Source organism: Acyrthosiphon pisum, chromosome A1, assembly GCF_005508785.2.
Source record: "Acyrthosiphon pisum isolate AL4f chromosome A1, pea_aphid_22Mar2018_4r6ur, whole genome shotgun sequence".
NCBI lineage: Eukaryota > Metazoa > Arthropoda > Insecta > Hemiptera > Aphididae > Acyrthosiphon > Acyrthosiphon pisum.
The window spans coordinates 106,828,237-106,839,976 of NC_042494.1; the positions used below are offsets into that span (position 1 = coordinate 106,828,237).

General features: G+C 29.9%; 1 protein-coding gene across 3 annotated transcripts in view; it reads left to right on the top strand.

The window, feature by feature from the left end:
- Positions 1-11,740, top strand: part of LOC100575760 (lipase member H) — a 35,242-nt gene that overhangs the window by 9,476 nt on the left and 14,026 nt on the right. The window contains exons 1-2 of one of the 3 annotated variants that reach the window (XM_029487984.1): positions 3,485-3,619; positions 5,517-5,587. The exons of 1 other annotated variant lie outside the window; for it this stretch is intronic. The gene's annotated coding sequence lies outside the window, so the exon portion shown is untranslated. Of the gene's footprint in view, positions 1-3,484; positions 3,620-5,516; positions 5,588-11,740 lie in introns of those variants that run through there. One more of the 3 variants, XM_016802238.2, reaches the window with a different exon arrangement.

Genomic DNA, 11,740 nt, shown 5'->3' on the forward strand with positions numbered 1-11,740 from the left:
CCTCCCCCCGTAAATACGCCACCGTCCTACATAGTAGTATACTAGTATTTATAGTACCTATACATATAGTAACCTATAAATTATCCTAAAAACTATAGAAAAATATTCTCCTTTACAATTCTACATTTAGGTAGGTTAGGTTAGGTTAGGTACTTACCTAAATTCGTCAATAAATTTAGTACATCCACTACGTACCAATTTTATAAATTATAATTTATAATTTATAATTACAACTACATTGTAATTTATGTTAGAAAGTTTAATAATTGCTCGGTGGTAATTACAGTATATACCTGCCTGGGTAGTGACTAGTGGCTTTACCTACATATATACAATGCACATGCATAGATCTAGTCCAGCTGATAAATAATAATACATATATATATTATAGAATAATATACATGTGTTCAAACGTGCAATGTGCTTGAGGTTAAGCCAACGAAAATATCCAATCGGCGCGCCGCGGACGGTTAGATACCTACATGGGCAAAATAAGTAAGGTCACTAATATCGTTACAGAAAATCAAGTTGTGACTTAGCGGTAATATTTTTTCTTTGGCTATTCATTGTGCAGTTAATCAGGGGCCCTGATTGTTTTCGGTGTAGTAGGATATTTTACCCCCGATATATTTTTGATGTGGACATTTTTCCCCAATTTTTTTTTAAAGTTTATTATTGACTAATAATATTGAATTTAATAATACAACATTATTTAATAAGAAATTATTTTTTTTTTTTTATTTAAAACATAATAAAAATTTTTTTTTCATAAATATAATAGGTTATAAATCTATTTGTTCCATCCACTGAACTACTTCAAAAAAAAAAAAATAAAAAAAAAAATAAGCATATATTTTATATTTTAAGCATTAAAAATTAATAAATTAATGATCGGGGGAATGTCCGTGATTCAGTGTGTATACCTAAGTTATAAATAAAGTTTTTATTTACCATAATTTTATAAATTGATATTAGACATAACCATAAATTATATTTTTAATGATAAAATAATGCATGTGTTAAACAATCAGCCGTATCCCATGACAAAATCTTTTGACCGCCACTGGTGGTATATTACCTATTATATGTAGGTATAATTAGTGAAAAATAACCACGTCGTCACTCGTTGCGGTAGTTAGTACTTACATACATAGGCGTGCGCAGACTCCTGTTTCAAGCGTGGCTTTAATTTTTTTCTGATCACCCACCCCCTTATAAAACCCTGTCTTAAAAAAAAAAAAAATAGATATACAAAACAGGTAAGTAGAAATACAATTTATTATAAAAAACATGTTAAGAATTAATAATACAATTATTACAACTCAAGTCTTAAAGTATTAATCGTCGTTCTCCAGTTATTAAAATCTTGAACAAAATTACTTCATCATAATTGATTGAATTAGTTACCTCTTGCTCAACAAACATGTATAGTAATGCATCTAGTCTTTCTTGATTCATCGTAGACCGTAATTTTGTCTTCACTATACTTAACTTTGAAAAGGAACGTTCACAAGAACAGCTTGTTACGGGCACAGTTAAAAATAATTTAAGAATAATTGAAAATTGATTAAAAATAGTTGAACGATCACCTTCACTTAACCAATGTACCCAGTTATGGATTATAGTTAATACTTCTGAAGTAGTCATGTTATTTAGTAATTTAATTTCTGCCTTTAATCCATTGACATCAGTGTTAAATAATATTTTAAAATATTTCATGTTATCCTCAGTAGGATTTAAATTGACTAGATTCCCAATACCTTCAATAAGTTCTAGATTTTCTTGATGAAAACGGCTATTTAAGCCAGACATAATTTCATCTAAGGCAAAAAAAAAACAAGAATGTTTCATTTCTAATTTTTTTGTTTCTTCAAAATATTGATTATGTTGTTTATCATCTACTTTACTGCACACTTTTCGTTTTTTTACCTTAGGAACTTCAATATTATTTTCATCACACATATGTATAATCTTGTCGTATATTGTCGTTTTGTCATATTCACCATCCTCAGATCGATAACGAGTAATTGTATTCTTTAGTGATTTTATTAAACCAACCGCAGTTAAGAGATCAAGTTCTTTACTTTGTAAGCTTGAACTCACTTTTAATATATAATTGATAATATTGGATCAAGCATATTAAGAGCAAATATAAAATTAAATGATTGCATTTGCATTATCAAGACATGCGCTTTAGCTCTAACATCTGAGAGCTTGGTTGAATCATAAATTTCTTGAATTGCAATAATTAAAGCCGGATTCACAGCTGCGTCGTGTGTCGTGTCGTGTCAATCAAATCGTATTGTGATTGGATATTACTTTTTTGGTATCATGTAATAACCAAGTTGCAACCGAGTATACCAAGAATTGACTACTGCTCAACTTTTAAACCATATTGGTTACCAGTCGTAACCATATAATAACCAAGCCCTCGCACGACACGACACACGACGTAGCTGTGAATGCGCCTTAAGGCTGAATAATTTGTTGCTATAGCTGTTATTGCTTCAGATCAACAAGCCCACCTGGTGGTAGATATAGATTTTAAAGTTACAAGCTTAATATTTATTTGTCTAGCTACTTTTTCTAGTACAGCATGCCTAACACAACTACCTTCGATAAAAGCAAAAATAAGTTGAATTGTTCCAAAAAAATCAAACACCACACGATTCTTTCTACCAATAGAATCGACCAAAACTAGATTTAAGCAATGTGCATAACAGTGGATATACATAAGAGAATTATTTTGTTCTTTGCATTTTGCTTGTACTCCATTGTTATACCCTGACATAGTGGCCGCACCATCAAAGCATACTGCAATAACAGAAGACCAACTTAAGCCTAATTTATTAATTACATCATTTAAGCTATCAAATATAGATTGTGCATTGACTGAAATGAGCCTTTGCAAACAAACAAAGTGTTCCACCGGATGATTTAAATTTGAATCAAAATATCGAATAACTATAGACATTTGTTCGTGATGCCCTATATCGCTAGTTTCATCGGCTATAACTGAAATCTTTTTGTTTTGCAAAGTAACTGACAATTTTTTATACAATTTATGTGCCGTTGCCAGTAGACATCATTTAGATTAGATCTGGCTTTGCCACAAAGGCACAATTCTTCACTTGAAGATGACGACATTTTAATTAAATCATAAATAATAAAAAATAACTGTGAATCCTAGGATCATTGGTATTTTATATTTTTATATTCATTACCACAAAAGATATACAATTTTAAACAAATAATTTAGCGTTAGCATATTAAATAACTGATAAGATAGGTACATTTATGATAATGGTGTAGTTAAACAGAATATTATCCGTTGACCTTTAGGTTACCGTTCATTGCGTAGATAACAGAATTCTTCTGTTATTTATGGCAATAATTAATTTATTATCAGTATTATTAATTGCCAGTCACGACAATTTTTTGTCGACAATTGATAAAAAAATCTAATTTTCCAAAAAATGAGTTATTGGCTCTTTTTAATTTTTATCTAAGAGTACTAAGTACCTACCTAAAAAAGAAGTTTCATGTGTGGCTATAGCCCTATAAGCCACACCCGTGCGCACGCCTATGCTTACATAGCTACTATTAAAAACTGGAACTGGTAAGTGATAAGTATAGCATATATTGCATTACACGCAGAGACGGACTTACCATTTTTCCACCCCTAGGCATTACAACACTAGCGCCCAAAACATTGGTGTGCTCCCACGGGGGGGGGGGGGGGAGTAATGTTCCACGAACTAAAACAAAACTATAAAAATTGTATTTAGGTATTTTTGTATTTATACATATTAACTAAACAAATAAATATTAATACAATTTTGCATAGGTACATTTGTACACTTGTACAATAATTAAATCATTTTGCGCCTTGATTTATCTGTACACCCTAGTTTCTATAATCGTAATCGATTAGCAAATTTCTGAGCAGTATGCTGCAGTATTCACTATACAGGAGGCAGGCGACAGTGCCAGCGTCGCGCGTCGTCGCAATATTTATTATTTATTGTTTACTATTTAGTATTTACTATAAACTAATGATTATCTTATAAAATATAAAGTTATTAAATAAACATTAAATATTAAATAATAAAAAGTATAAACAATGGAAATTACAATTTATTTTTATAAATACATAAATATTAATTATTAAATATTCAAGTATGCCCAAAGATTTAGGTTTAGAAAAAAATGTATTATTTATTTATTTTATAAATTTAATAATTAACTATCAGTATTAACTACTTCTTGCTAGTTGCTACTATTTCTTATTATTTTTATTACATTTTGTATCAAATTTTAAATTATATGATAAATATATTTAAATATTGTCATCTAAGAACACCAATTTTTCAACCGATTTAGGTGATAGCCTTTGTCTTCGAGCTGTAACCAGGGTATTTGGTTCGGTTCGAAAATCGAACAGTTCGTAACATCACAAATTATTATTAATTACTTTATCAAGACACCTGATTTCCAGAATTAATTCCAGTATTCTAATAAAATTGTGATGCTGGGTGCGGGGTGAGGCGGGTCATTCCACCAAGCACTGTGCGAGCCTTGGCTGGCGTTTTGCGCATGTGCCATTCACAATATTGTATGTGTTTACGCCGTACACCCGTATACCATCTCCCATGCATTAACATAGACAACAGCGGCAACTGCCTCGTAGAGTGTCGATATCGAACCTCTAGCGGTGGCGGCGCGCGCTGGTCGCAAGATTAAACTCAAACGGCAAGGTTATTATAGCTTATAAATTAAAACGTTACTGCGACGTGACTACGTGAGACATTCTCCAGTTTCATGCAAGTTGTATACGAAAAAAATTAATATAAAATATAAATTTAGGTAAATAGAATTATGAAATTATGAAAAACTAAAAAGTAAAAATTAACTAAAAAATTGCGCCCCCAAAAATATTGCGCCCTAGGTCAGTGCCTTGGTGGGCCTATGGGTAAATCCGCCCCTGAATTTACACGTGTATAATGTATTTTGAGGACGAAAACAAAATGTTTTGATATGTGTCCACCGTACACGACTCGAGCGAGAAATTTTTAAATCGTAATTAAAGAATAATAACCGTAGGTAGTCTTGATTAATATACGTTCTCGGTGTTGTTTTACACAATATTCGTACGCAAATATAAATACTAAATAATATAATATAAGGCATAAGCAGCCAAACAGGTATATCGTATATATTATTATTTTATTTAACAAACCTTAAACGATTTAGAAATTATTAAATTATTAAATTTTATGAATTTTATAAATTTTACAAATTTATTGAATTGGCCCATATGGATGATTGTAAATGGTAAAATATGTATAGGAACTATGACGACGAAACAAATATTTTTTTACACCGTGTATATTACACGCCCGTATGTTTATAAATAAATGTAATGTAAATACTCGATACTCAGGCGTGATTAAAATCAAATGTTAGTTTCCCGGATTTAAAAATATTAACTAACATTTTACATTATACTATTATAGGCAGTGCCGCAAGTGGCCCGCAACTACCGCAGGTGCAGGCAGTGCAAGGCACCAGCTGATGGCCCTCGCAAGTATGTATGGGGGGGGGGCCTCGAATTTTACAATACGTACAAATCACGAATTATATATAAATTACTTTAGTCACAATAATATCATAAAATAAACTTGGTATTATACTAATATCATAGGCTGACTGACCGTCTTCGCTCAGAATCATTTTTCTTATGCAGTGATATTATATCATTAAATTCAAATTTAACACCATCCATAACAGTGACCTATTTGGATGTACTTTTGGATTAATTTATTTGTATCTATCTTCAATTCTACCAACTTTACCTGTCATGGAATTTACCAACTAATTTAAATATTTAATTCCTAAGATAAAAATATGTATGCCATTTATAAATGTTATAAATGTACCTATAATAAGTGGATTTATTTTGTTATTAGTATTTACTATTATTTAATCAAATATTTAAGATGTAATATTATAATGATATATTATTTTAATATTATAGTCATGTGCAGTTAAACATTTTTTTATTGCATAAGTTGCAATTACCAAAGAAAAATGACAAGTGGGTAGGACACTTTTGTTGGATACCTACAAGAACTCTCAAAATGCCTGTATTTTGCTGACACTGTCTACAATACATAAGTGGAAATCCATTCAAATTTCAGGGGGGCTAACATTTTATACATCAATGTGCCAAAGGTTTCCACACAACCAAAAAAACTTTATATATTTTTTTTTTGATGGGGGGCTAATGGTATATTTGGTGGCTAAGCCCCCCCTATTTCCGCCAATGCTATACAGTAAAAACAAAAAGGGCCTCAAAATTGTAATTGCGGCACTGATTATAGGTACCTAATTATAAGATATAGTGTATATCCGATAAAACAACTAATACAGTGCGTATGTATGTTATCGACTATCATATGTGTTAAAACTTAAAAATTAGTAACATATAAATATCGCAGTCGGATGACCTTAGATTCAAATGGGAATTTTTAGGTATGATAGAGAATAAAAAATTCTCAATAAATCATTTTATCCTATATTTGTTTAAATGGTACCTAGCAAATATATTTATTATTATGATTATGATTAAATTAAAAAATCCCATCAAAGATGCTTGAAAAAAATAGGTTTATTTGAATTTGATAAAAATAATATGTGCTGCAATTTAAACAAATATAAATATTTTATTTCTCATGTCTAGATACACCAAAAATGTAAAAGTTGGCCCAGAATGTGTATTTTAGTATCCTCTATTTTTCTAAATTTTTTTTTTGGCCAAGGTCATCTGGCTGAATTATTTTGTAGTACATATTAGTGCATGAAGTTAGTTTTCCAATAATTTAGGTGAAGAAACGTAAACCCGTAAACGGAAATATTATAAAATAATATAATATATTGTATATTATGAACTTATATAATTATATAATTATGTATAATATACTGGATAACGGGCAACGGCTAACACTGACTATAATCATTCGTCAGCCCATATATAATTATATACCGGTGATCTGTATAATATGTAGTAAATTAAAATAAGGTCAAAGACCTTTCCCGACATCGAAGTAGGCAAACTACTGTCTTATTTTGTATACAAGTACAAATAAATACGAATATATTAAATATCATTAATATTTGTTATAACATATGAATACAATTTATATAGACATAATAAACAAATAACAATGTTACAGTAGCTTAATTATTATTTTAATATTTAATTTATTAAAACTCAAAATATAATAAAATCCTTTTTGGTACAATATCCTATTGATATTTGTAACTTAATACAATAATTAGTTGGTAACCATCGTAACCGTATAAATGTAACTGAATTTAATGTTGAAAAACAAATCTGGATAAAACTTCTAAAAGTTAAAACTGTATAATATCATTATACAGGATGTATCTTATGTCATTGTACGCGGGTTTTTTTTACTATTATGGATCGATGTAATAGAATTTCGTTGAAATGAAAAAAGACGTGTTTTTTAATTTTTATCAGACAATTTTTTTATAACAATTTCAAAATTTTTAAACACGCAGGTGTACCAATAGCAAAATCAACTTTATTTCTTAAAATGGTAACTACTATATTTTTTTAATAGATTCTGGTAAAGCTTTTTTTTTCTGAAAATTTTTATAGTCAAATCATCAACTTTGGTTCACTAGTTCATTAACTATGGTCCTCCAAAGTTTAGTAAAATATGCATTAATGCTTTTAATGAAATAATTGATACAGGTTTAATTTACAAGAGCTAAATCATTTTTTTCTTATAACTACATCTTTATATACTTAAGTTGTTTAATTGGTAATCTAATGACACTTAAAAAAAAAAAAAAACATAAACAAAATTTTTGGCAAACATAGTTCATTATTTTTATTTTAACAAACAATCATCAAAATTAGTATTATTATTTAATTTGTTTTTATAGGTAATCGTAATTAATTACTTCAAAATTTGGATTATTAGGTGCGGCTAAAGTGATAATGGCAAATTGATAAATGGTATTCGATTGTTGACATTAATGTCTTAGCCCTTAGGTATGTATGGTGGTTAAAAAAGATTGTGGAAAGAAAAAAGTTCAATGTTATGTGGTGCTCTTCTCCTCAAGTCTCCTCCTTTTTTAGTTTTATAGGATCGAATTAATGTTAATAATGTTAGCCCCCCCTGAAATTTTAATGGATTTCCGTCTATCATAGCAGGGTAAAATATAAAGGTATATTACAACAATTTGGGTGGTGTACCACCGCATATATAAACTGTGGGCTGTGATCCATTATCGTAGTTAATCACTAGTTATCCTTGAATAACTACGAGAATAACGATAGGTATTAGTATTAAAATTAGTATATAGTGCGTTGCGCACTGCAGACTTAAATATCTATTTTAGGGCTATTTTGTCATTATGTATGGAATATAGCAGTCCCATAGCTAGGGGGGAGGGGGCTTAAGCCTAATTATGTGTGTTTTATTTAAATTGTTATATTTTTATTTGTGTCTATCATCACCTTTTACTTTTTAGGACAGTATACGTATTTATACTTTATAAACGTCCCACACAAACCACAGCGGTAGCGATGGCCGTGGCGGTAGCCGGTAACGGTTACGGCAAAATAAGTTCGGATACAATTTTATCCATAGGTAATAATATAAGAATTCTTTTATTATCCATAACAAAATAGATTATTTTGTCATGGTATTATCTATGATTTTATCGCCACTGTGGTGGCACCGCCAAAACAAAAGAATTCTTCCACCACCGCTGCAGTATGTTACAAATGTTTAAATTTTCTTCAACAACATATTTTCTGATACCCCCGTCAAAGGTCAAAAGTAATATTTCCCAGTAGTTTTCAAAAACACCGGGAAAAATAAAAACAAATTAAGGAAAAACTGGAATTTTTAGGCAAAATCGGTTTTCAAAAAAATCGATTTTTGTTTTTGGTGTAGGTAACTCTAAAACAAATAACCATAAATACAATATACAATTCGTACTACTGAATGTTTATATCAGTATTTTCATTACACATTTTTCAAAAATTTTCAATATATTTTAACTTGTTTTGAGGTATTTACGGACATTTTCAGGTTCCAAATATTTAAGTTTTTTTTTTACAAAAGTTTTAGATAGGTATTGAAATATCTTTTTAAACACAAGCTTACCTATAAATTGACGACAAAGAATAAAAATTGTAATGTTAGGTATAACTTCGCTGATGCGGCGAAGCGAAGAAAATATCATGGGAATTTTATAATTAAATATTCTTAAATATGATAGAATGAACCAACCATAACTATATATTGTAAAAATCCACGGTAGTACCCTAGCCCTAACAATTTCTTTAGCCCCCCCCCCCCCATCCCACTCCAAAAAAAAAATCCTGGTTTCGGCACTGGAATAAAGATGATTGTAGTATGACAAAATAAATATATTTTCCCAAAAACGTGTAAAAGCAACTGATGGGACTGCACTACCGCAGCGCAATTTTATTGTTTAATCATGTGACTCTATTCTCGACTTTTTTAAAAGCGGGGTCTATAATCTACATAGATATATATGTAGAAATTCACTAGATTAAACCGGTTTAAAATTATCCCACATTATCCCGCACCGGGATAATGAACCATGTAAATGATATGGTCCAAACATCCCGGTGTATTATTTTTCACACCGGTTTAGTCTTATTTTGGTCAATTAGTTGTAAATTGTAATATTATAATTGAGAATAATCTAGGTAAATATCAATAAATAATAAATAAATAAATTATGCCTAATAATTTTGATATGATCATTTTCTTTTATTGATATAAATCATTAGTCAGTAATACCTACAATTACTCTGATTATAATTGTTGAACGATTTTAATATTTTTATAGCTTTATTACCAATGTCGATACAAAAATCGAATAATAGTAGTATTTAGAACGCAATTTATAAATAGCGGATTGCTGTTATAGGATTGGAATGATGTCAACGCTGTGGTCTGTGAGTAACTGTGACAGTACTTTAAACAATTTGAGCTAACGACTGACGACAAAATATTAACGGATTGCATTTGCTTACAAATAATTAATGTGCGATCACAGATATCTATACTAATCAGAGATGTTAGAGTGGTCAGTGGATAGACCATGGCTATATTGATAAAATAGAGGGAAGTGTGTCGGAATGGGGAAGTAAGAAAGACTGTTTTTTTATCATTGCCTCTCATTCTGGCACAGGTTTTATCATAAATTATATATATTTCTATTTGTGTTTAGACCTCTATACTATATCTATATATACGACTATACTATCTGTACTATATAGATATCTGTGTGTGCGATAAACCATAATATGTCCATTACCAGTGGCGTGGTGAACATATATAAACCTTGATGTCCAGCATATATTTCAGTACTAACCCTTCTTTATCCCCTTAGTATAATACATAGTACATTTAATTATTACGTGACTGTAAATATTTTAATTTTTGTTGTATGTCATTGGTTACCATAAATGTACCCAACCACCCCACCCCCCAAAGAAAATCCACCATGACGCCTAGGCATCATAAGGCTGTAGCCCATTTGCGCCCCTGAGTAGCGCATTTGCGCCCAAAATAAAAAACTTAACACCCTGATTTATAGCCCGAATGCGCCCATCAGGTATCGTTTAAAATCGCTTAAGACAAATCAGGAAAAATTAATGATTTTAAAAATAATGATTAATACTACACAGTATACATATAATATATCTAAATATTATTTATATTGCATTAAATTATAAATTTAAAATAGTTAAATTTTTACGTAAAATCAAAATAATTTATAAATACAATTACAATACTACACACATAATATATCTAAATTATTAATATTGTATTAAATTAAATGTATATAGATCCAAAATAAGTAAAACATACTAGTCGTCAGTTATTGTGTAAGATCCATGTGAAAGTCCATTATATTATAGTAGTATTCACTGTTCATGTGCTGATGCAACTGACAAATACAATACAACTGATAGATGCATTTTATATAGTATAATCTTTATTGAATGGGATTTTACAATTTCGATTAGCACGACTGACGACAAAATATTATTATCTTTATCGATTTGGATATTGGTTTCGATTAGCATGGGAAACTATCAAATATTATTTTAAATTTTATAGTTATACCAATATACTCAATAAATGGAAACGTTGCACGATTTTCACCTGATCTGAATCGGGCGCAAATGGGTTGCGCCGCATCATAAAACCCCATTCACCACGCCACTGTCCATTACGGTACACCTGACTATGACTTGAACACAATTTATAATTTTAATTACATATTATATTACATTTTAAAACAAATCGATAACTACTAAAAAATAAAACAAACATTTCGTTTAGGTATATTGGTGTAATTGGTGTATGCTTTTATGATAAAATTAAATGTAATTACATACATTTATAAGTACCTACACAGCAAAGATACACATTTTTATCAGTCATATATATAATATAAATATAGATTTATTAACTGTACCTGTAGGCTGTAGAATCATACCTATTTTATGTTGTGTAAAACAAGGGTGGATACAGTGGTCATAAACAGAGGGGGGGAGGGTTTATTAGTTAAAGGCTAAAAAAATTTATTATCTATTTAAAAAAAAATTAATAATGTATAATTTGACACCTTTTTTATTGTGAACCGGGGGGGG